Below are 26,189 nucleotides of genomic sequence, written 5' to 3'. Positions count from 1 at the left end.
TATTTCTTGACTCACGATTTCATCTTGGTCACCTATTTTGATCTTAACTCGATCTAGATCATTTTATTTTTTGACTCACGGTTTGATCTCGATCACCTATTTTGATCTCGACTCGGCCTAGATCATTTTTTTTTTTTTACTCATGGTTCAACTTCGGTCACCTGTTTTGATCTCGATTTGGTCCAGATCATTTTATTTTTTCTAACTTGCAATTTAATCCTAGTCACCTATTTTGATCTCAACTTATAGTTTTATTTTTCTAGCTCACAATTTGATCTCGATCTCTTGTTTTGATCTCGACTCAATCCAGATCATTTTAATTTCTTATTTTGCAGTTTAGTCTCGATCATTTTCCTATTTCGATATACTTTGATGAATTTTGACTTAGACTCGATTCAATCATTTTCACTTCAATTTTCGAGCCCGGATGTAATGGCTATCAATGTCTTTACATCATTCTTGTTTCACATGAGTATATAAAGAGGGGCAATTGTATACACCATTTTTGTCTGAGATACAGTTGATTTGTCAATTCATATCTCTTTTGGATCGTCGGACCTTAAAAGGATTCATGTGTGGGTTTCTTGCATTTTGGGCTTTGAGATCAATAATTGTTAATCAGATACAGGCTTTGGGCCCAATCACTATTATTATTATTATTATTATTATTATTATTATGTTTTTACTTTTATTTTTTTTTCTGGAATCCTATCATCTATGTCTTAACAAAAGAATAAAACAGGAAGGGTATTTTTTGGAATCAAGATCTATTTGTGTAAAGTTAGAGACCAAATTGACTGGGATTTAAGTCTAAGATAAATCACACAAATCAAGCAGATCAAATTCCAGTATTCAAGACTGGATTAAATCGATTTAACCCCTAAAATTACTACTAAAATTGATTATAAATGGGGTAATAAATCACATAGAGAGGCAAAAAGAGAAAAGGGAAGATTTTGGATTCGGTTGCTATTTGGATGATTTTGTTTTAAGACTAGTTAACAGTTGGATTTCTAAGTTTGGTGAGAAGTAAAATTGTTTGGAATTCTTAAAAAAACTGAAAGAGGGGAAATTTTTTGAAAATATTTAAGAAATCTAAAAAAATTTAGGTTTTTATTTGAATATTTGAATTTTTTAGTTAAATTTTTTTACGAAGTTTAAAGTTTCTGGCCAAGTTCTAGTTAGTTTTCCAAAAATCAGAGATCAAACCCAATTTTTGGTTACGAGGTTTGGGTTTCTAGAGAGAGGTGAAAAAGAAAAAAAAGCTAGAGAGAGAGAAAAGGCTAAAACGATTTTGAGGAAAAAATAAAGGACTTGGGCTTTTATATTGCACCAAAACGATACTGTTCTAAAGGCCTAGGATCCGTGTGTCAACCCATTGACCTGCGCAAAACTTGCTTGTTGGACCCAACCCAATCACAGGTTTTCTTTTTTCTTTTTATTTTTCATTTTCATTTTCATTTTCATTTTCATTTATTTTATTTTTTAGATTTTCTTATTTATTTTCTATTTCATTTTATTTATTTTATTTTTATTTTTTATTCTTATTTATTTTATTTTTATTTTTTATTCTTATTTATTTTATTTTTATTGTTTTAGATTTTTTTTAAATTTCATTTATTATCATTGCTATCAATTTCTTCAAATACTTATATAAATTTCATTTCTTCTAAATAATAATAATAAAAAGATATAATAAAAATATTTTTAAAGAGAATTCATGAATCATACTAAACTATTAGAGGTTTTTTCATAAATTTAATTTTTTATGAATTTTACCAAACTATTAGATAATCTCGTAAATCAATTTTCAAAAAAAAAATTGTTAATAAAATATTTTGTATTTTATCTTACCAAACTATTAGAAGATTTGCATCTTAAATTAAAATTTACCAAACTATTGAAAGATTTAATATATTTTCTATAAAAAAAAATCTTATAATAAAGTCTCACCAAACTATTAGGATATTTGCATAAAAGTAAATCTTACCAAACTACTGAAAGATTTTACTGATTATTTTTTTAACTAAAATTTAAATGAATCCAATGATGAAGCCTCTTCAGAGTGAGACACTAGTCTTTATAAATACTCATGATATGAGAGAATTATCTTAAATTGCTATCAAACTATTTGAGTAATTTTAAGATTAAGTTTTACGTTAAATATTTTGGTAAATCATAAATATGGTTAAAGCTTGGATAATTTGAAATCAAACTGATACCATATTTTGGATAAGCATTGTAATGGTGCTATAATCTTTCTTATGCGTAATCGCACTCTTAAATTTGAAATCTAGTTTCATAGACTAAAATTTACTATTTAAAATTACCTAAGTTAACTTTGGGACTCCTTTTTAAATATGATAGATTTGATTAGGTGGCCAATCACACCTAAACAAAAAAAAAAAATTGGTGGCAACTCCTAAAGTCTATGTTTAGAGATAGGTTTATGGATCTATACGTTATGACAAATGCAAATCCTTTAGATCATTTTTTGCCATATCCCAATCTTGCATTACCTTTTTCAGTCTACTTTCTTGGGCTTTTTCTTCATATTTCAATTATCTCATCTCCTCTTGAAGTCTCAAATTTTCTTTCTTCAATTTCTCTTTTTTCAATTCAAGCTCTTACCTGGCAAGCTCAACTTCTGATAACGATTCTTTTACCCACAGGTCAACTTGTTCAAATGAGAAATCATCTAGAAGGAACACAATATCTAGGTCCTAATCTTAGCCTTAGTGTCTTTTTTCATACCTAAACTAACTATTCTGTTGTTCTCAATGAGCCCACTTCTCTATAAGCAAATTCCACTTAGGTGAGTCCATGTGTTTGTTGCAGGGATAAACTACTTTACATCAAATTGCCTTAGCATTATTAGTGAAGCGTAACTTACCATTCCTCGTAATCCCAAGAGCAGTACCCACAGCTTATCTCCACCTCAATATAACATAGACATATAAGGTATCCATAGTGCTATTCATTTGACATGATCATTAGTAAATCTTCGAAAGAATGTTATCCACTCTTTTTTGGTTTTTAATGTTGGCCACTAACTCTAGTAAAACTTTTTAACCGGGGCTCTATTTTGCAGATAAGGTTTAGAGAAATCACTTTTTTGGCATCTAAAATGACTTTTTATCTAGAAAAATAATAGTTGCACACTCTTTATAAAATGTCCCCTATTTCAGTGACAAAAATTCAAAGACCTGATAGTCTTGGTTAAGATTGCCGAGATAAGATTAATCACTTAACTTTTAATTTTTTTAAACAGATCAACCACTACCAGTTCAATGTACCCCAAAGTTTTTGGAAAGATCACCATGCTATAAATTGCTAAGGAGAATATTGTAATGCCTTGATCATCTTCCAAGTGTCCTAAAATGAAATCTCGAAAGAAATGCCAATGTAAGCTCTAGCACCTTTGTCTTTATCCTTCGTTAAAGCATCTATAACCTTTACCTTCATTTTCATCAGTTTAGCTATCTTCTTACGGTACCCTAACTTTGGTTTTCTAACATATATCTTATCAAGGTACTACAATTCCAATCCCATTAGAATTGAATATTCCTTAATGGTTGGTGTCAAATTCTTTTCATTAAACATGAAAAATCAGTATGATGGATCCTAAAACTAGATAGTAACTTTAATCAATTATTCACCAATTACTATTGAAATGAGAGATGCAATCTGCTCGTACTTTTTATTAAACTTTTCTTTTTTAGCTTCACTTATTTGATTCCATACGGTAGCCAAACCCTCTAAATTATTCTGTGTAAGATTCAGATGTATTTTTTCAGTAATCCTAACATATAACCGACAGGTAAGCAATCTCTTTCCTTTTGTTGGGTTTTCTTAGACCATTTATGCACCACATTGTATGATTCACACAGAGCACTTAGGGAAAAAGAACAGATTTGTAATATTGTGAAATCCATAAAAAGAAACTTTACTAAAAGATATCTTGGAGCAAATACTATACTATGTTATTATAATATGCTAATGTAATTTATGCAAAAGAAATATAAAAAGAAAAAAATGATAAGTTAATATATAAAAAAAAATAGAATTAATAAATAGTAATAAAAGCTTGGAAAATAAAAAAGATAAAAGGAAAAGTTTTCTTTTTATATTATTTTTTAGAAAAAGAAAAAGAAATGAGATAAAGATTTTTATTTTTTTTACTTTTGAGAAATCAAAACAAATATGAATGCATACATTTATGATTTTCCTTAAAAAAAAGTGACAATACAAATGTTTCCTTACTTGCCCTAATTTTTAAGGACAATCTATAAAGGGTGGGCATGACTCTACCTAGGGTCGGTTCTTATGGCTTACTATATACTTGGTTTATATTTATTTGCATCTAAAAGGTCCACAAATTATTTCTCACTAGCGTCCACTCAAGACTAGTATAACACTTTGACCCTCACCCATTAAAGGCTACAAACGAAAAAGATTCAATTTGAGTAAGAGTATTTCGTTTGCCATTAAGGAAGTTATCATCTCACAACAGTATAGCTACTTTACTCCATTTTAAAAGGGTTGAAGTCCAAGTATAGAGCTCGTACATGATATAAATGTGTCGTGTGTGAATAAGGAAACAAAGTATTATAATCCTTATTATAAGTACCTCATAATAACAATAATAATATATACGAAGCATAAAATAAATGAACAAATAATAAATAAATGACATGGTTAGAATGAAATGCAAGTTTTTTATTATTATTATTATTGTTGTTGTTATTGTTGTTGTTGTTGTTGTTATTATTATTATTATTATTGCTATTATTGTTAAAAAATAAAATTAAATTAATATTAAGAAAATTAAGGTTATATACTAATTAAGACCATTAAACCAAAATGAAAGATAGCACATTATTAACCTTTGGTCTAACTCCCTAACAAAATGATATCTCTAGTAGAGTCACAAAACTGTCAAAAGATCATTAGATGAATTTAACAAATAAACAAATGGAGTTTCCATAAATCTTTTTTTTTTTGTTTGGTGTGATTGACCACCTATTAAAACTTACTTTTTTAATAAAATCTTAAAATTAATTAAAATTTATTAAAAAGATAATTTATGCATTTACGAAAATGGTTTGGGTTTGAGAGTCATTTATATGTAGGAAAGGATTAGTATCCTCATAGCTCTCATAAAAAATGGTACCAATTAATTACGAGTTATGTTTTAATTTTGTCAAAAAGATCTTAATTTTGGTATTTAAAATTAATTTTCTTAAATTCTTTTATTATAACAAAAAAACATATTTTTATTTTTATTTGTTTGCTTGAAAATTAAATAAGAACCTTGCATATTGAAAAATTCCTAAAAATGTTCCAATTCTTTGACAATATTAAGATAAACTTTCTCACGTAAGAAGTTATTAAGAATCACTACTTGAAATTTTCAAAAATCATATTCTCGACAGTTCATATTTATCTTCAATATTTATATTTATCATACATATAGTAAAATATGATGTCTATAATTTAATCCAAACAATATTTTCTAAAAAATTCATTTCTTATTCTATTTATTTAAAAAATGATAAATTTTTATCAAAAATTATTCTAAAGGCTCCATTACATCAGCGGCATTTTAGGTAAATTTTTTCATCTAGAGATTACTAAAGAATCACTACTTAAACTTCTTTAAGATTTTATTTTTGGAAATTTCATTTATTTTTTTAATATGATGCAAATGGATTAACTTGTGATGCTGTTGTAATGCATGAAAGTTCATTTTTAGAAACAAAAAGTAAATGAGAGTTTTTTCGTATTGAAAAGCATTCAAAATATTTCAATACTTTGGCAATAATTTTAAAAAAATTTTCTCACCTAGAGATTTCTTAAAAATCACTACTTGAATTTCTTAAAAATTCCATCTTCGAAAACCCATATTACTTTCAAGATTACATAATACAAATGATAAGGCGCAACATGCATACAAAAGTTTTTTTTTATTATTTTTATTATTATATTTTATTACATATTTTTTATATTTTTTAAAAGACATATTACTTAGTATATTTCTTTATTACTTATTTTAATTTTGTCTTAATTATCTAATTATTTCATAATCATTATTATTAAAATTTTTTAAGTGAACAAAGCAAAGAAAATCCTTTTATTGAAAATTTTTTTGGATACCCTAATACTATGGTAGTATTTTTAGAAGAACTTTCTCACCAAAGGATTTCTTAAAAATATTTACTCGAACTTTTTTAAAATTCCATCTTCAGAGATATCGTCTACTTTTTTCCTTTTTCTTTTAGTTAATTTTTATTCTAATTTTAATCTTTAATTTTTATTATTTTTATTATTATTATTTATTAATATATTTTTCTAAATAGTTAATTATAACATTCATGTATCATTATATTAATTTATCATTATTAAGAAGAATCATTTTTCCTTTTCATTATTTCCTTTTTTTTATTATAAAACATCATTTAATTGTAAATATAAATTTAGGAAAGTAGATGAAAAATCTTTTGTATTGAATACTTTCATAAATACTTCATTATTTTGATAGTATTTTTTTTTAGAAAAGTATTTTCACCTAGAGATTTTAAGGAATCGTTATTCAAATTTTCTTAATTTCTTAAAATCTCACCATCAAATATTATTATTATTATTATTATTATTATTATTATTATTATTATTATTATTATAGAAAATAAAATATACCAAACATAGATTAATGTATGAAAAATTAAAGTAAAACAAGCATAGGAATCCAACCAACAAAGAAATTAAAAATGTGTAAAATTAAACTTGCAATTAAACTTAAACAGCATAAAAAAAAATATGCATAGGCATGATTAAGATTAAATGTACAAACCTTATTGGGAACAAACTTTAGGCTTTATATTTTAAAAATTTTTATTTATTATAAAATTCCAACTAAAAAGAAACTTTCTATACCTATCCCATTTTAGACTAAACAAAAAGAGGGCAAGGGGAAATATACAATGCAACAACCTTACAATCATGCTCCGCAAGCCATGGCTTTTATTGCTTACATGATGTTATTATCATGTATAAGTTTTCAATAAAAGATTACCACTTTTTGTACTACTCTATCGGCAAACAGGAAAGAAAATTAAAGGTTCAAACTTCCTTATAAGCAACAAACATACAGCAGAAACCAAAACCATGTAATTGTTGGGACTTTAAACTCTTGCAAGCATATCACATGCAATGAAAGAACATCAAGTAAGAAATGAAAATGAAGCTTCAAGCTTCTGTAAACCATTGGCACACAAGGACAACAATCATAAAAAAAAAAAAAAAAAAAAAAAAAGCTTTAAGAAAGACGAAAAAGAAAAAAAAACCATAAACATTCCACTTTCTTTCCTATTTGAAAGTTGTTTTTCTACTATATAAAAAAAAAAGCCTATGAACATGAAAGCCAGCAACCATATTTTATAATAGAAAGAAAACAGAAACCTTCTCTAAGAACCTTTCTCATGAATGGTCACTATGATAGAGAAACCATGAACATGCAAGGGCTTAAGCCTTTCTCCCTATAAGCAGCATATATATAAAAACAATGTGGAAGAGGTCCTAAGTTCCTAGCCACATACAATACTTTTTACGTTTTTGCAACCCTCACGCCAAGAAAGCCATGAACATGTAAAAACATATGCAAAGAAACAAGAGAGAAATGATTGAAGTTTAATCCAAAGTTAGCTTTGGAGTTTTGAAACTCTACGCATAGCCCTTTTTTTTTGTTTTACCAAGCCTCTACAACATCAAAGAGCCAAACAAGGTTAAGAAAAACTTAACTTTCATACCTTTTGTTTTTCATGCACCAGTACTAGAGCATTTTTTTTCCTTTTTTTTATATTTTTTTCAAAAGAAAGATCCATCTCTTACGGGAAACAAGTGCATATAAAAAAGGAAAGAGCTATATTTTCTTCTACCAAAATAGAAAATGAGACTTCATCCACATCTCAGCCTTCTATTCTTTTTTTTTTATCAAAACCGGTCCTTATTTTGTTCTTGAACCCTATGAATATTCTTTTAATAGGTCTATTATTTCATCAAGAGGAAATCTTTTTCTTTTCTTTTTTTTTGTTTTACTTTTTTTGTTTTATTCGAAACCAGTAAAGAAAACCAAAGAACATCTAAACTTTAAGCTCATCCTGTCATAAACAAACAACACCATTAATCTTACAACCACGTAAAAAGAGGAAGCTTTGAGCTTCCACGCCAACAACTTATACGCTGGGGAAAGAGGACAAGGAATAAATGAAACGAGAGAAAGTCATAAAACTTGAAACATGGACAATGGCCCCCACACGTAGAAACAGGGAACATGAGAAGGATTAAAGTAGATATTTACAAACAAACCATGCACATAGAATAAAGTAATAGACATGAAGATGATGGATTATAGTTTCTTTAAGCATTTAATCAATCATACAGATGCAAATATATATATATATATACAGTACATTTTAATCCCTTAAAAATGGATCCGCATGTCAGGAGAAGAAGTCAGGAACCATGAAAATTTAAAGCTTCAAGTTTCCTTACGACAACGAGTAGTAAACGGTATAGAACTTCAAAACTCTTCCACAAGACCATACAGAATGGAGTCTCAAGCACCAACCAAGACATCAAAACATCATGAAATGATAGAAACTTTAGGGTTTCTGTAACTCATCAGTTCATGAAAACACCAAACAAGAAAAGGAAAACCTGAGAACTGTGGAGAATGCATATTGGCTGGTTAAGAAAAGTACAGGCATTACCTCTTTTCAAGTTTCAACAAAGTTGTCTTCTTTCTTTCAGTAAGCTTGCCAGCTTTTCCTTTCTCTAATTGTCCTGTCTCTTTTTTTTTATTTTTTTTTATCTTTAACCTTCATTTCCCTTGGCTTTTACTCTTTTTCGAATCTTTTTTTCTTTTTTTTATTTTTGAAGTTCTTTGTTTGTACCAAAATCCTTTTTTTTTGGCTTTTTTTCTCCCTTTTTTGTTTTTCTTTTCTCCTTTCTTTCTTCTTCCTCTAGACTATCCCCTTTTAAACTCCAAACCAACAATCCCCCCATAAACTGCCTAATGCCTCCTTCACTAAGCCTTACCTTTTGTTTTTGTCTTATCTTCTCCATTACCTTGCCACTGACCTGGCCAACCACTAACTTTTGTTATTTTTGTCTACTGCAGATGCCATCAGGTTGTCCTCCACTGCAGCAAACTAGCTTGTTTTTAGTTGGATGTCCCATTCATACCTGCATGCCTATGCGTTCACGTGAAGGAAACAAAATGGCTTTTTCTGCTTTTCTTTTTGCTTCGATTTTAGTTTGAGCTTCCGAAAATCTCCCAGCCTAGTGCCCTTTTTGTTTTAGTCTCTACTTGCATGCATGCCCAAATTTCTTCTCGTGAACAACCAAATGGCCTTTTTGGGCCTTTCCTTCTCTTCCCCCCCCTTTTTTTTAATTATGAGTCTTTCCCATAAAGGCCATGTTTAGGCCGGTTGTAATAGTTACTTTAGTCTCCATGGTAGGTCTCCTTTTGGTTACTTCTTAGGCCATGTTTCGGGCCAGGAAATGGATTTTGTTTAGACTTCTAAATGGGCCTTTAAAATGAACTGTCCATTGGGCCTTAAATGGGCCACTTTAAATTACCAATTTTGGTCTCCTTTTTAAAACTTTGTAAAGTGGATTGTGTAACGAGCTTGAAAAACAAAGGTCTCGAACCACATGCAAAAATGGCCCCAGATCATCAATGTTAGATTGTTTCGGACAAAAATAAGTATTTACAATGTTAGTTTCACTAGTGATAATATTATGTTTGTTGTTCCAGTGATGGATGTTAGGTTTATTACTAATGGTTGTGACTTTGTTTTATAGTCTGTTTCAAGTGGATGATACTAACAAATAATATGTCTTTAAAAACAAAAATAAAATAATATATATTCATAAACAAAATGTAACACAGTTGTACAAACCATAATGAATATTCTTTTGTTAATGTGATTATGTGAAAGTTTTGTTTATAAAAGATTCATCATATTTAATAAATTTATGGTTTTGGGGTTCTATAATGTTTTGCATAATTTATTTTATTGTTGGTTTGGATCTTTTTTTAGTATGTTTTAATAGTATTGATCATTTACAATAATTTTGATCACGTACAATAGTATTGCAGATCCTATATTTTCATGTTTTTTGTTGGGTTTAAAGGTTTCATATTGGTAAAGTTAGTTTGATTTGAGTTCAGCTAAGTATAAGGTTCTTTTAGTATGGCTAATGATTAAACGTTATATCTAATTGAATTATTGAAATTTTTTTTTTGTTTTCAGTTTAATTTGGTTTTGTTTGCTAAAGCAATAAATCATCTGACCCTCTACCAAGTTGGTGGCCTTCCCCACAGGCAATTTTTTACACCGTAAATGCTTTTCTTTTAGCTACTTTGATGATTCGAATGTACATATTCTTTTTTATTATAGCATAGATGAACATATTGACATTTAGAGAGATGTTTGGGGATTAGAAAAGATTGGTGACAAGTCATTCACGATATGGATTAATCATCATAATAATAGTGTTGATTTGTCTTAAAAAAATGGAATGTATGTATGGAAAGCATATCTATATTAATTGCCCAAAAGTTACAAAAAAAATTTCTCAACCAAAACAATTTAAAGAGTCATAAGTTTATTTGTTTGGTGTTCTATATTTTTGTGCACTCTCTTTAAAACGTGTCTTTTATTGATAATAGAGGATCTATCTCAATCAAACTATTGTTCTCTGTTATCTACAAACTTTTGAAGAGCCAATGATAAATAATTTTGAATTATTTTTTGTTCTTTAATCATTGATCTAATCATTATATTCAATTAGCAGACTATGAATGTTTGCATTCTTGAGGTAAATTTACTATCTATAACTATATTTCTTATATCTTTTCTAAATACATGTGTATACATATTTACACACACGTATATACATACACTCTACTAATTTTTGGCTGGTCATGGTTTTTGTTTTAACTTCTTTCTTCTATTTTATTATCACAACTCACAACTGTTTGATGAAGTTTAATGGCAAGTTGTGTAAATAATAAGATCGTCCTAGTCATTGCTGTATAAAATTTTTCTTCTTTTTTTTCCTTAGGGAGAAATAAATTGTTAGTCTTAGTCTCACATGGCATCACTATAAGAAAACTGACATATACTGACACTCAAAAAATCATCAGTAAAACAAAAAAAATTGTCAATATAGCACAATAAACCCTATACTGACGATTAAAGTATGTATTTCGATAAATTTTTAACTGTTAATATATCCCTTGTCGGTATAGACCTATAGTAACGATTTTTAAAGTGTCAGTAGCTTATAGAGATATATCTATGGTTCAAGATCGTAAGTAAATATATATCTATTGTTATAGCATCTGTTGTGTGTTCCACCATTATACCTTTTATCGACAGTTAACACCTATCAGTATAAACTTGTATGTTTTAATTTTTTTTGCATATATCAATAGTTAATGCCCGTCAGTATAGACTTGTAATTTTTCTTACCTATACTGACGCCTAAAGCCTATCAGTATATATTTGTATGTTTTAATTTTCTTACCTATATCGATGGCTAGCGCCCATCAATATAGACTTATATTTTTAATTTTTTTTACCTATATCGACAGTTAACGCTTATTAGTATAGACTTATAATTTTTCTTACCTACACTAATGCTTAACATCCGTCGGTATATACTTGTATTTTTTAATTTTTTTACCTATACCAACGACTAAAGACTGTCAGTATATACTTGTATATTTTAATTTTTTTACTTATACTGACAGTTAGAGATTGTTAGTATAAACTTATATGTTTTAATTTTTTTATTATATTTTATTGACAATTGGTGATTGTTAGTATTGCCTAAAATATTCCAATGATCAAGTGCATCAATATAAATATTAAGACGTTGGTAAATTTTTTAAAAAATTATATTTTTAATTATTAATATTAATTTATTTATAATCATAATATAATATATTTTCATATAAACAAAAAAAAAACACAATAAAGTAAAAGATATTAAATAACATTAAAACTACAAATAAATTATTTATAATCCACAAACTTAGTATAATTCAAAAACTAAAAAACACAATCATAAGTTTGCACCACCAGACACTTAAAGACCTTTTAATCACCTTAAAACTTTAATAGAACTCTGAACAAGATAATCTTAAAAAAAATTTGTAAACCAATAAACAATTGCAAAACCACCTCAATAAGAAAAAACGTACATACACCTATTACAAACCCTTTCCAAAACCAAAATATTTTAATTGACACAAAACATCACAAGTCTTGAAAAAGTTAACAAGTGTAGTCACATCATATAACTAACAAGCTTAATGAACCCAGCTTACTAACAGTATTCAATATACCAATCAAGCATCATAAAACACAGCAACCTTATTTCAATAAAGTGCATAATATTAAAAATAAAACCAAACCCCCTACAAACATAATGCTCAGAGTAAATAAATAATTTCTTAAAATAAATGATCATATCATAAATTTCTACAAAGAAGCACTTGCATAGCATAAAAAATCCAATTAGATAATTTTTATAAATTATCTTCTATATACAAAAGGCAAGAAAGTAATCATTCATTCATATACCAGTAGAAATAATTTTATAAACATCTTATTCATTCATATATACAGAAGATAATCATCCATTTATATACCGATAAAAATAACTTTATAAACATCATATTCATTGGTCTAATGTATGAATGAACAAGAAACAACCTAATTTGCATGTGTAATCTTCTCGTTCTTTTAGTTTAATTCCAAATAATAACTTAATGAAACCAACCTAAGATTATTTTAGTCAACAGAACTATCATTAAACAAATATTTTCACTATAACATTCAAGTCTATAACTACAAAGCATGCTTACATCATAAGAAAGCATTTTCAAAGGAAAAAAAAAAAGGCAAGAAAGACTTTTAAAGAGAAAAAAAGCAGGTTTTAAGTCATAGTGTAATTTAATAATTATGACAAAAACGATGGGTAATGTTTCAAGAACACAATCACCTAATTCAAAATTGATTTTGGCATTCTAAGTATCAAGCAAAGCATTTCCACATATATATCATATGACGACGAGTTTACCATTTTCATTTTGATTAGGGTGATGACTTGAATTTGAAGAACAATAGTTTTCACATGTGATTTTTAGAGCACTACTAGTATCAGAAACCTAAAAATAATTCAAAAAAAATTTCAATAAGGTTCAAGATTCATGAGCAAGATGAAAATTCACATATATATAAACTAAAATAGATGTTATATATACCTTTCTATTCACCATATGAGTAACAATATTCAAGATATTCATATTCTCATTAGGAAATTATCTTTCAAATACTGATAAGATAGTACTTAAAGTTTCTTTCAAGTATTTAATTTTAGCCTTCAACTTTTGTACCTTTTTCCTTATGTTAAACCAATTCAGAAGATAAAGGACTATATCGTTTAGATGAAATAGATATTGTACCCATGCAACGAACATGCCATTTTCTCTTCGATCCTTTAAGTTTTGAATAAACATCATCTTTCCATAAACTCTCTTTAGAATTTTGAGCACTAGTTTCACTCAAGCTTTTTTTCATGAGTTCCTAAAATTGTAAACAAACATTTTAGTATAAAGAAACTAAACATAAGTAAAAGCAAGTAATAACTAAATTAAATACCATAGATTCAGTTACCTTGTCATTCACAACACTTTCATCTTTACATGTACAAGAAAAAATATACACCTTAGCACATGATGGTGGAATTCCATTAGCTTCTTGTTTCTACAAAGGTACAATATTAATTATTGTAATGATAAAATCGCACATATAAAAAGTAAACTTCATATTCATTTAACCAAGTGCGCCAAAAAAAATTGATGTATGTACCAAGATTTGAATGATCTTCAAGAATGATTATGTTCCTATATAATGAGGCTCATCTAATTTTGAGCAGTTTGTTTTATTTGTCTCACTTTCTTCCTTTAATGAATAAAAAAAGATGTATTATAATAGGTTATTATTATATCATAATGTTAGAAGAAAGTAAATAATATATTTTGTAAACATTTACTTTCACTTTATTAGTTAACCAATGTGTAACAAGAAACATGAATTGATTTTTGTCTACTAGAGAATCATCAACCTTTGGAGCCATTTTCTCTTGTGTCTTGTGTTCATTATAAAATTTAGACTTCAATTCGCTCTTTCATTGCCTCCACTTAGCACCCATATTTTTTATTGCCTAAGACTTAATTTTTTGAATTATTTCTTCATCAACGAACTCATCAGAATCAAACTTATGAATTCGAACTTCGACTACAATTTTGAAAAGATAATTGAAAAGAACTTGTTAATATATATTATATGAATAGATACTATTAACTATAAACTAAAAGATTATTGTCATGGAATTAAACAGCAACTAAACCATTATCATATTGATACCTTTAATGTTTTCTACATTTCTTCCTTCTTATCATCCAACATTTCATGTCAATTTGTATAATTAATTGGTGCAAAGCTAGGCATTATCACCATGCTACCAATGAATCTAGTTAAAGTGCAAGATTTGTCGCCAATAGGTACAGACATTAACCTTAACAACAACATGTTCTCCTTTTTCCAAATCTCAAATATTAGCCATACATGTAAAACCTCGAGCTTTTTAATGTTGAATATTTCCTACATAGAAAAATTACATGCAAAAAAAGTAATTAAATTTATTAAAAAATTTAATTGTACAATATTATAATGCATAAAGATTTATACTAATAGAATATAGTATTTTTATACCTGAATGTTTCACTTGTTCATCTTGATTTTCATTATTTGTAGATTGAGAAATTAGTTCTAAAGATTCTTGTAGAGGCTCATGTTCTGAAAGCTCTGGTTTTAGAGGCATATATTGTTCTTCAAATTATGCTTGCAATTGAGAACTGCATGATTTGCACTAGAAATATTCAATTGTCTACGCTTTGCCATCTCAAGTTTAAAAATACACGAAATTTACTAAGTATAATACAAAAGAAAACTTGATAATGGCAAACCATATAAAGCACTAAATATAATTTAATACATTACTTGATCACACATAAAATTAAGTAATTCAAGTTGGTAACATAAAAATAAAATAATAGTGAAATATGTCTTACATTGCAAAACCTAAACATAAAGTTAAACTATTACATAGAATTCAAAAATATCATCATTATTATGCTCATCTATGGGATTTTCTTCTACATGCTCATTTGTTATCTCCAATGTGAACTCCACCTCATCATCAACTTCACTTCTAACCTAATTTAAAGCACTATGTGTGTCATCAAATTCAACATGCATTTTTTCATTCCCTAGCTCTTTATATAAGGATGATTCATCCTCCATACCAAATATATCTCTAAGTTTTGCATGCTTGATAAAAACCCAACCATTATGTCTTTCATCCTTAACATAAAAAACTTTCTTAGCTTGTGATGCCAAGATAAAAGGATCATGAACCAAATTAGTTTCACTATAAGCTAGATGTGAAAAATTCACAAAAGTGAAACCAAACGTATCTTTTTACAACCTCTATTTATATCAATCTAATCATATTTAAATAACAGCTCCTTAAATCTATCAGTATAATTTAATTGAATGATGTCTTTTAAAATTTCATAATAGTTAACTTTTCCCTCAATAGGCTATGCACCTCTTGTAATCACATAACTCATCATCTTGGTTGTTACAACAACCTCACTATTTTGAGTTTTCAAGTATCTTTCACATGCCTTAGTATGAAATCTAAAACCATTAACGATATAACCAATGTATTTTCCAACAGTATTAGTTGGACGACAAGCAAGCCATCTAAGTTGATCCGTGATGTTTGCATCTCCTTGTTGATGCAAATTGGCAACCTATGCAATTTCATATTATGTCAAACTAATTATCTAACTATAAAAACTTTGATCACATATTTCAAACCATGATGTGTGACTTACATGATCACGAAACTAATCATGAAAAGTTTCATTTTGCAACTTTTGTATCTCATATGGTGTAAGCCGATGAGACTGATTACACTTCTTAAGAAGTTCTTCATATTTTTTACTTGAAAAAAATTCTTAGAAGATTACACAATATACTACAAAAAAAATTATCAAGTATAATATATATGTAGATATATGTTCTTACTTTATAAAAGGAGCAACCGTATTGGAATTAAATAATACATATCGATATGCTTGAACCATAGTTACAGAATCAAGTACAATGTGTGAGACCCTTTTACACTTGTTAACATTAAAACCTTTATGTTTTAATGTTTCTAACGATTTTCCTATAGTAGAAAGAATAGATATTTCTTCCTCTACAAAGGGATTCTTGTCTTCATTTCGGATGGGTCGATTAAAAGTAATTTTCATCCCATCAAAGTATCTTGAACAAAAAGTTATGCATTCATTTGCTAAGTAACCTTCTGCAATTGAACCTTCAGGACAAGCTCTATTGCACACATATGATTTAATAGTAAGAAGAAACCTATTTAAATGAAAATTTAATAGAAAATATAATTACTAAATATACTAGTTGAAATTTAGCATTAAAAATATATAATACTTCAAGATATATCTCTTAATAGGATACATCCACCAATAAATGATTGGACCGATAATTTTTGCTTCATTTGCCAAATGGATAACTAAATGTACCATTATTGCAAAAAAAGATGGAGGAAAAATCTTTTTCATTTCACATAAAATTGATGCAACTAGAGACTTAAGTAATTCAAATGCAAGTTCTTCGAGAACTTTAGAACAAAGATCTTTAAAAAAGGTACACAAGTTAACAAGAACTAAGCACACATTATCAGGTAAAAACCATCATATTGCTATAGAAAAAAAATTTTACATTAAAAGATGACAATCATAACTTTTAAACCCTATTAGCTTCCATTGTTTAAGTTACACACAATGTGAGATATTTTAAAAGTATTCATTCAAAGTTTTCATTTCCTTAAGAATCTTTAAAAAAGAATTTTTTTTTCATTCAAGCTCATTTGATATAAAGCTTGAAGCAAGTATTGAGTGTTAGTACCAAGATGAATCTTTGGATAAAGAACATTCTTTATACCCATTTCTATAAGGTCAAGTTGCACTTGTATTTATCCTTTGACTTTCTTTCTTGCCCAATCAATGTACCAAAAATGTTATCACAAATATTTTCTTTTATATGCATCACATCAAGATTGTGACGCAATAGAAGATGTTCCCAATAAGGTAATGTGAACAAAATACTCTTTTTTTTTCATGGCCCATCTTCATTACCATTTCATTATTTCAACTGTCTCAACACTTCACTCATGAATGGTGGTGAATGAGCATTTTTAAATTCTTGAGTCTTATTAAATAAGTTTCTATCATTTTGAAACCTATGAGTAAATTGTAACTTCCTACGATGGCACATGTAACAATACTTTTTACTATGTTGTAATCACTTAGATGCAGTATCAAATCCACAACAAGGACATATATAATCTTCTCTAGTACTCCATCTAGATAAATTGATTTATACAGAAAAGTCATTAATGGTCCAAATTAATGCTACACGCAATTGAAAGTTTTAATTTTTTAAGGCATCAAAAGTTTGAACACCAACTTCCCAAAGTTCTTGCAACTTTTATACCATAGGTTATAGGTATATATCTATATTGTTTCCTAAACCTTTTAGACCAAGAATAAGCAAGGAAAGAATAAAGTTTAGCTATTTCATGCACATCCATAGAAGCAAGTTATAAGGTATCAATATAACAGGCCAAGTGCTATGTGTCACACTTACAATTTTGAAAGGGTTAAAGCCATCAGAAGCCAATCCCAATTAAATATTACGAGAGTTAAGAGGAAACTCAAGATATCAAAAATCTAATTCTTTTCAAGCTAGAGAATCTACAGGATGTCTTACATGTCTATCTTTAGTACGCTTATATTCATGCCAAGTCATCAAGGGAGTAGTTTTTTAAGACATGAATAACTTTGGTAGTCTTAGAATTAAAGGAAACCAATGCAAAATCTTAACATTTTTTTTCTAACATTATATCTTGGGGATCACTTTCTACATCATTCAAGCTCCTTTTCCACCTAGAAATGCCACATTTTGAACATATATCTTCATTTGCCTTATCCTTCCAAAATAATATGCAATCATTGGGACAAGTATGGATTTTTTTCATATGCCAAACTGAAGGTAAAAATCATCTTTTTCAATTCTTGATAAGATTCTAGCAATGTATTACCCTCTGGTAAAACAAGTTTCAAAACCTTAACAATGTATTGAAAGATTTATTTGTCCAACCATTAAAACACTTAATATGGAACAAATAGTTACAAAGGAAAACTTTGTAAAGTTTTTGTAATTTGGATATAGTTTTTCTTCTTCATCTTTAAGTAAATTATAAAACTTGTCACTATCAATTCTATGACCATGGTGTTGCTCTCCACTAGTATCTCCAGCTTGTATGTTACCCACACCAACATTCATAGCTCTTTCAACCATCATATCATGTAATAAATCATGAATATCAGGACCAGCTCTTTTTCTTCCTCATTAGTTGTTGCAGTAGGTAAAGATGCATCCAAAATCTCTCCGTGAAATACCCATCAAACATATCCTTTGAGAAAATCATCATATATTATGCGATCAATTGCATCTTTCCTACAAACTCTAAATGTGTTGACACATTTAACATAAGGGCACCAAATTTTTTTATCTTCAAATGATCTTGTAAAGACAAAGTCTAAAAAACTAGTAACTCCTTTTATGTATTCTTCACTGGCTCTTGACATTAGATTTATCCATATCTTATCCATAGAATATAAGATGATTTGCCCTAGTAATAAAATTATATTTAATTATTTGAAATGTATCATCTCTTTAAAAACTCAAAAACTAAAGTAAACTTAACAATAGCAATGAAAGTTATTTAAAAAAAGTCAACTTAATTATTAGTAAATAATTTATTTTATACATACAACCAATCAAAGTTATCTAAATATCAAAGTTATTTGTTTTATAAGTCTACCTTTATGTCCCAATAGAAAAGACAACCATAAAAGCAAAGAGATTCCAAAGAATAATAATAATACATAATGAAGTAAAAAGCTATGATGAAAGGAAAGTACAACATTATGCATCTAAATGACAAAAAAAATAGTTAATGTAATAATAATAAATATTCACAATTGAATATATCATCTTTTACCAAAAAGATTCCAAAGAAAAGCAATCATTGAACTCAAAATACTATGCGAATGTAGACCTAAAAAACCAATTTCATAATAATCAATAACAAATTTAAAAACCAATAGCAATTAAAACTTAAAGGATCATATTATGTCATTAATTTAAAAACTTCAATTAAAACAATAGCATTTAATTTAAACACTAAATAAAATTAGACTATGTAAGCATAATGTCATATTTTCATTAAGAATAATATTTCAGACGTACTTTTATAATTAAACTTATGTGTTTTCACGAGAAGCATAACCAATGAAATAGGCAATTTGACTAAAGGTTGCTTTGCATCTTGCACAAGCTCTAGAATACTACATAAAAAATATAACTAGTTTTAGAAAATGTCTGACATGTTTCGTGGTTTTCATGCATCTAATTTTGTGTTTGAATTTATATAAATACATAATGTAGAAAATAGACTTGTTCCAAAAAAAAAAAAAAGGACAACTTTGCTAGTTATTTGTTATTAGTCATCCATGAAAATTTCCAATATGTTGTTGGGTATCAATGGCCTTCTTTCATATGATACCTCTTTGCCAAATATATGGAGTTAAGCTTATAGATCATGATATTGTTCTTGTTTAAGAACTATAGTTTTCTTTTTTCTAATTTCTTATAATGGATTAATTATAAAATTAATAGAAATAAAAAAATAAAAAGAAGGAAGGAATTTGGAGAGGGATAATTGAAAAAGCTAAGTACCATAAATTATGTAACCATGTCATGAAAAAAAAAATCTCATTATGCTACCAAATGCTAGCATCATATATTTAATTGAAAAAACCAATTACAAAAAATTATACAACCACCATATATATAGTATTTGATTACAAATACCGTCACCATGTAAACAATTATATATTTTTATTATATATATTTAATTGAAAAAGCCAAACAATAAACAATTATATATAATGTAAACAATATATAAATAATTATAAATAATCTAAACAATTATATAAGCCTTATTATATTGTCAAATGCTGACACCATATATTTAATTGAAAATTATATCATATATGTAGTATTTGATTACAAATGCCACCACCATATAAACAATTATATATTTTTATTATATATATATTTAATTGAAAAAATTAAACAATAAACAATTATATATAATCTAAACAGTATGTAAATAATTATATATAATATAAATAATTACATAAACCTTATTATGCTGCCAAATGATTTGATTACAAATGCCACCACCTTAAATCACATTTTTATTATAAACAATTAATTAACTTACTTACAAATGTTGATATATATTTGTCGGTAGATAATAGATTCTATATTCAATGAAATTGTAGATTTTTCTTCCTCACTTGACTCTTCAAGAAACCATCAACAAAAACAAAAAAAAAAAACCATTATCCATGGTGATAGAATGAGAATCAAAGATGCTCTCGTAGAACTACATGCAACTAAGGCAAAGTTGCTTTGAACAGGGGTTTATGAATGGGAAAAGAAAAAAGAAAAGATAAACTCGTTACCATCACAAGATCAATTACGATTGAATAAGTAAGAGAGAGGTAAAGGGTAGAAGAAAAATAACTCAAAACAAAAACAAGAAAGCTACAGATGTGAAATAGGGTTTCTAATATAAGGTTATTTGGGTTTGGGTTATAGGAAAATAGGAATATTTGAGTAAGGCTGTGAGAGAAAGAGAGATGAGCGGCAAGACAAAGTAAGATGAGGCGAGGGAGAGTGAGATGAGGCGAGGACTCCAGTGGTGGAAGAGATTTTTTTCAGACGATGTAAGGACTAAAAAGTGGGAGAGAAAGGATAGGTAAGGACGGTGGGAACAAAATTTTCATGGTTTTGTTTTAATAAGTTTTGATTTTTTTTAAAGGTTTTCATATAAAAGACGTGGGAGCATAAGGACCAGATTTTAACATATACGCTTTACTGTTTTGTTTAGTTTTAATAAGTTTTCATATAAAAGACATGGGAGCATAAGGCCCAATCTTTTTTTAAGTTTTTCTTTGAAAAATGTCAAATTCAAGCTTATGATAGTTTTTTCTCCTCTATGAAAGCCTCTTAACTCGAGGAAAAAGAAAATTAGAACTTTCTTTTTGTTTCAGGGGCTTGGATCTCTGCACTTATAACTCTTCTACTTGCAAGCCTAGAGACTTATGCAACAATGGAATTTTACCACAATCAACTGAAGCTTCGGTTGTTAAATGAGAAGGATCCTGTTGTCTACCAATGCACTGATTGGCTAGTTGATAAATTGGGTACAAAAGTGCATTCCTACTTTTGGCTGGATGAATATTCAGAGAAAGATGATTTTGCATGATACTGGTAGGATGAGTGGGTGAGTGGTTTAACATCTTAGTGGAAGGCATTGAAGATTTCAGATTCTGATATTTCCATAGAAGGGAGATGTGCAGAAGTGCCTGACCAGCTTGATCGAGATACAGTTTTTGTTGTTTGGAACCCTGGCTTATAGTATGGGATCTATGATTGTAATTGGGCAGCAATAGGCTACTTGTGTGAGCATGTGTTCAAGGTTATGAAGTTCTATCGTGAAAAAGGGTCTATTTTCTCATCTGTCACTACATTTCAATACAACAAGGCTTTGATTGACATGTTACATTGCCTGTCTCATGATTCTTTGATCTGTGATTATGCTGTTTCTTTAGCAATCTATGTACAGAAACAGTTAAGTTCACTAATTGCTCCTATTCAGAACAATCAATGGATGCTACTTAAAAAGGAAATGCACCAGTGGTTTTTGCAAATCAAAATAGAGGATTAGTTGCCGAGGATCACTGTGTGAATGGGAACATATTGTCTAATCATGAAAATGGTTATGCTGTTTGCTCTAAGGCTCCTATTGGTATTGCTAGTGATTTGGACAGTGAATCAGTTGATCAAGTATTTGGTATAAATGGCATTTCTGGTGAGAATTCTAGAGAAGGAATATCTGGTTCTGAGATGGATGTTGACACACCCCCCAGTATTTCTCCACCTAAATTACCATCTCTTTACAAGGAGGTTGTAGCTGGTAATGTCTTTTTTGAGCGAGGAGAGAGTGCTTTGATTAACATAGTCACTAATATGAATTGCAAATTACCTCCCAAAGATAATGCTTTAAAAGTTCAAAATGGATGCGAAGAAAAAATCTTTTAACAAATATTGTCACGAAAGTATGATTGCTGCAAAGATACAACCAGATGAGATTCCTCAAACAAGATCGTTTTCAAAACCAGGCACAGCAACTCATCACGATGGTTTGGGCAGCAAGCTAGTGAACCTTCATTAGCGTCCATGTCCACTCCTGAAAAAGCCTCCTTATCCATGTCTTGTACTGTCGAGCCACAAGTGCTTTTGGCTGAAGCCACAAGTGCTTTTGGCTGAAGCCTCAAGTGCTCTGAATCTGAATGTATCAATGGCATTAGAAAATGAGAATGAGATTAATAGCAAGAATCATTCTTCTGATATTGCTTTCCCATAAGAATGGCCATAATGTTAATTTGGGAATTGTTGCTTATCTTGATGATGAATCCAAGGCAGTTGATAGTAGTGTGGCTGAATGCTCAGAAACATTCCAAAATCATTCAACAATGTTGCATCATGGTGACGTTCAACTACCTATTGAAGTTGCAGCTCAAGAAACTAATGATTCTGGTGAAAAGGAACTTAGCAACAAACCTTATACAACTAAATCTGAACTTAAAAAGGAGATGTGCGAACAGGTGAGGAATGATCAAAATGGTGCTCTTGCTATGAAAATTGTTTCAGAAGAGGCTGCTAACAACTCTGCATTCAGTGCTGGCCCTGACAAACAATATACAGGTGCTAACTAATTTCATCATTCAGCTATTTCTTATTTCTTTGTACATGCTCCTCAATTAATTTAATTGTAATTTTGTGATTCTGCCAGTCGCACTAAATTTTAGTAGTATAATTAGCCAACAAATTATCTCGCATTATACATGTAGATTTTCATTTTCTTGCTAAATGTGGATCATTTGTAACTATTAAGAAGCTATTTATAATACATGTTCAAAATTTTACAGTCCAATGTTGTAGGCTCTTGGGCATTTATGCGCATAGCAGGTTTTCCATTCAGACTAGTTGAAGCAATTTAACTATAGGCCACCCAGAGATCAAGGCTCCTGCTAAATACATTTCACTTGTGGTAAGCATCCTCCACATCCTTAACCCAATAACTAAGCATGAATACAATAAGGAAAAACACCTAAAATGCAACCAATGCCATTTTGTACATCCTTTTCCTAACATTATGATTATATTTTTTATTCTTAAGCTTGAAATGCTCTCTTCTTTCATTGTTGCAGGTTTCAAAGATAGAAGAAAAAATGGATTTGTCATACATATATATCATTCTTTTAAATAAAAATACTATTTTATAAAAAAACTTTTACAAATAACATAGAAAAATATTTATATAAATATAAATACTACTATGTAGATTATTTATAATTTGACTTTCAATTTATAATGATTTTAAAATTTTATGAAATCATATTAAAACTGAAATATTAATTGAAACCAAATAAATATAATATTTAAATTTTAAAAAATTAGTCTAATATTTAATTAAAAATTTATTAATTAATATAATACTTACAAATTTTATTTAGAACTTATTATCATTTAAAATTAATTAAGTTACAAATTTTATTTATTAATAATTATAGTTTTTAACAAATTATAGTTTTTGGAAATTTATATTAGAGGGAAATATTATGAATTGAAAATTTCAAAAAAGAAATTAGGAATAAATATTTTTTTTGGAGCTTATACTAATGGTTATTATAACCGTTAGTATATAACATATTTATACTAATGGATATTTATATACTGTCAAAAAAGTTTACCTATACCAACAATTATATAAAGTGTTGGTATATGTACTATCTATATTGACAATAATAAAAATTCGTCAATATAGATATTTTTTACTTACATAATTTGATCGTCAGTATAGATAAGTGTTAGTATATAATACACTTATAATAACAGATAGTTATATACTGCTAGAAAAAATTTATCTATACTGATAATTATATAAAGTGTTGGTAAAAATTTATCTATACTGATAATTATATAAAGTGTTGGTAAAAATATGATATATTCTTACGATATTAAAAAATCATCAGTATAAATCTCTTTTACTGACCTAATTTGATCGTCAGTATAAACAAGCATCAATATATAAAAAATTTCTTGTAGTGTGTCTACCTGTTTCTGTAAAGCAAGTAGATATTAATGGAGCAACAGCTTATGCTGTTTCTGGTTTGTTTTTATTTATTTATTTACCTTTTATTTTCTACCAAATATAACGTTGAGCAGCAATAGTAATTATATAAATGCTTTAGAAATTTGATCATGAGCGTTTCTGAAGTTTACATTACCATGTTCAGTTTACCTTGATGTTATTGAAAGATGTTAGTCAATTTTTAGAGAATTTCAATACTTGTTAGTCAATTTTTAGAGAATTTCAATACTTGAAGTCCTTTTCAGGAACTCCAGCTGATTGTACTTCTTTGGGCATCTCAAAAGCACCCTTCCCCTCGGTTCCCGATCTGGTACTAATCTGGCTGTATGCACTTATACTGTTATAGAAGTGCGGGTATTAGATTTATATGATACTGTAGATCATGTTGTCCATGGCTTTGCATATTGAGTGCAATGGTGAACTCTACGTAACACATTCTTTTTTGAGACACTGTGGGCAAATTCCGTTCAGGTATGTTTTACGTAGAATCTTATCTTATATGTTGGCAGTTTTATTTTTTATTTTTTTTTAATTATTATTATTGAATAAATGCATGAAAAAGATTTTTTTTTCCCCCAGTCCTTGAAGGAAGCCTAAACAATATTTGCTTCATTATTGGATCGTAAATTAGAGATTCCACAAATACCTCATAGGCGTTCAAAAGTGCTATAGGAATAAAGAGTGTATTTTCCTCTTCCTCCACCTTGACATCAACCCTCTTCAACTGATAAATGATACTGTCGAAGTCGTTCATTTGCTTCATAAGGTCTCCACTCTCTTCCATCTTTAAGTGATAAAGTTTTTGCCTGAGTTGTTATTTGTTTGAAAAGCTTTTGGCTAAATAAATCTTTGTTTAACTTTTCTCACAACTCTAGAGCAAATTCCTCGTCAATAATGTGACTAACACATTACACTAACTGCAAAATTGAATAATGCTAACATACCTTGTCTGTAATTCTGCTTATTCATTATCATTGATGTCATTTGGTTGCCCTTTTTCCTTCCCTAGCAAAGGGCACATCAAGTCCTGTTGCACAAGGAGATCTTTCATCCTTCTTTGTCACTGTGTGAAACTAACTTCCCATTGAACTTCTTAATTGTGGAAGTCGCAGATCTAATAACTTTTCACATCTTTTGTTGAATTTTGATCTAATGAACCGAAAGCTTTAATACCACTTATTAAAAAATTACACAAGAAACAACAAACGAAAAATCACATAGAAATCAAGCAAATACAAGCAGACATAAATTTATGTGATTCGACCACTTGCATATGTCTATGAAGTAAATAATTCTTTTACTATTAAGAAATTAAAGTAGAATAAAATCTTTCAATCTCTCTCCATGGTTACTCAAACCAAACCAAAGAACCTTTGTACACCCCCTTTCAATAGTCTTATAAGAACAATTGCTAAAATCTAACTCTGCCTGTAGTTAAAGACAGTCATAAAATGTTTCTTTTTTAACGCTTCCAAAAGAACTATACAATTTTTAAAACTTAGAGAACCACTTTTATAATACTCCATAAAAGTAGCAAATAGACTATTATTAGAATTCGACGTAGATAAGCAGTAAAATCTTGAATTCTTAATAAATTAAAATTC

The 26,189-nt window shown here is 28.5% G+C and overlaps 1 pseudogene across 1 annotated transcript; it reads left to right on the top strand.

Moving 5' to 3' along the window:
- The first annotated feature begins 18,608 nt into the window (after positions 1-18,608).
- On the top strand, positions 18,609-25,525 carry LOC111294260 (uncharacterized; annotated as a pseudogene). The gene is made up of 4 exons (XR_016328446.1): positions 18,609-18,657; positions 21,419-23,135; positions 23,360-23,481; positions 24,831-25,525. The product of XR_016328446.1 is annotated as an uncharacterized LOC111294260 (transcript).
- Positions 25,526-26,189: the final 664 nt, after the last annotated feature.

Source organism: Durio zibethinus, chromosome 16 (genome assembly GCF_047325235.1).
Source record: "Durio zibethinus cultivar Kanyao isolate XHJ-2024 chromosome 16, ASM4732523v1, whole genome shotgun sequence".
NCBI classification, from domain to species: Eukaryota; Viridiplantae; Streptophyta; class Magnoliopsida; order Malvales; family Malvaceae; genus Durio; species Durio zibethinus.
This window is presented reverse-complemented; position numbering and strand designations above follow the sequence as displayed.